Genomic DNA, 1,877 nt, shown 5'->3' on the forward strand with positions numbered 1-1,877 from the left:
AGTTGTTGCTACTGTTGTTGTTGCGCACACACACTGAGAATGGACTTTAAAGTGAAGTAGGAGACATCTTGTGCCGAGCAGAAAAAAATCAGAAATGAACAAATTTCTGGAATTGTTAAAGAGGTAAAGAGAGTAGATGCCTTTTTTAAAGGATTTGAATGTGAAAATTATACTTTTTTGTATAACACACACACGCATTCTTATTCCAAGCAGATTATTTGTATGTATGTCTTAATACATGTCTGGAGGGAATCTTTAAGTAAAGGATGTGAATATTTCTTCCAGCACTGCAAACTGACAACTGCACAGCAACCGTAAAAGTTCAGTACAACTGTGTCCATTTATCAAGGTGAACTTGTCACTTGAGTTGTGAAGACTCTATGCAAGTACTATATGCAAAAAAGATTTCATTCAACTCTGGTGAAACCTGACAAAGTCACCATTTTATAGATCAGTTCAGCTTTGGCTATATTAATACTGTAAGCCTCAGTGCTCAGTTCTTATTTATATTTTCAAATCAGAATAGAAAAGATCAGATTCCATGTAGTTTGTGCTCTTCACACTGTCAGATCTGATCTGAGTCATATATGACCAAAAAATTAAATATGTGTCCCTTTGGCCTGCAGTCTGAACTGTCTTTTCCCTTTGCTTTGTAACCTCTCAACCATCCCCGAAATAAAGCAACACCAGGTAAGATGGAATAGGTTAGCAAATATATTTTAATATATAATATTTATATCATTTTAGCACAATGACAAAATGGCATAATTTCAGTTCAGTCTCATTTAAATCATGACAAAAAGCCACACCTTTATATTTGTTTGAATAATACCTCATATCATATTTTGTTGCAGTCATTGCAAAATAAATCCTGAAGTACTTCTTGGCCCATGAGAGGAAAACCTTAGCAAAAGTTTCTAACAGCATTGAGCCCATGGCATCCAACAGGGTTACGTTATGAGCTGTATGCAATAATGTAGAAATGGATGTAATGACACACTTCTATGCATTGTTAAGCACAGTGTCGCGCCCTCAAAAACCATGTCAGTTTTCTCGTCTCTGGGACAGAACTGATTACTTATTGTCCCAAAACTAAATCCAACCCTGTGCACATTGTTTCACAGCCGTGTGTCTAAATGATCACATTTGTTTAAGAGCAATAAGTCTTGACTAATAATGATGGACTAAAAAACAACCCACAATTGTCACTTGTTAGACCATTTTAGAATGAAGCACGTTACAAAATAACAGGCAGAATACAAGAGAAAACATCTCACTGACTCACTCTCAAGGCAGTGGCACACGGGGCAACTCTCAGTGCCTTAGAATCAAGTTCATCAACGTTACTGAAATCAAAATGTTTAGTTTGAAATGGTGACGTCTGCTGATGTTCTTCAAGCTTGTTCTGAATGCTGCTCATCTGCACTAATGGAACAAAACTGTCAAAAGTCAAGTCGGCAGCTGAAAATGAATTTCAATTTCAAAAGCCTGCAAATGCATTTTGGGAAAAATCTCAGCCAAACATCACAAATGTGTCTGCCTTCAAAAGGTATTTAGAGCATTTGTATAATACTAACACATTATTAGACTGTTCAAGTCCTGTCTGACACCTCTGCAAAAACCTCCTCTAACCTACAACTCCTTCGTGCTGAGTGAAATTGTTAGATGCCTATAAAACCTAAACCACACCACAGGAATGTTTTTCAGCCTTATGTTAAACCTCCAGTTACAAAAATCAGATTAGTGTTGACAACACAACACTTCAAAATATCCTCTATTGTCCACTACTGAAACACAGACACACACACTCACTCACACACACACTTCAGAAAATCTCTGATCAAGCCATACACCTTTATGTGACCATCTGAAATAAT

General features: G+C 36.7%; 1 protein-coding gene across 1 annotated transcript in view; it reads left to right on the forward strand.

Annotated features, from left to right (window-relative positions):
• The window catches only part of sb:cb1081 (sterile alpha motif domain-containing protein 9), a gene marked incomplete in the record, with an annotated part of 20,878 nt that overhangs the window by 568 nt on the left and 18,433 nt on the right, over window positions 1–1,877 (forward strand).

Source organism: Morone saxatilis, unplaced genomic scaffold, assembly GCF_004916995.1.
Source record: "Morone saxatilis isolate NCDOM2014 unplaced genomic scaffold, NCSU_SB_2.0 Contig4, whole genome shotgun sequence".
Taxonomy (NCBI): Eukaryota; Metazoa; Chordata; class Actinopteri; family Moronidae; genus Morone; species Morone saxatilis.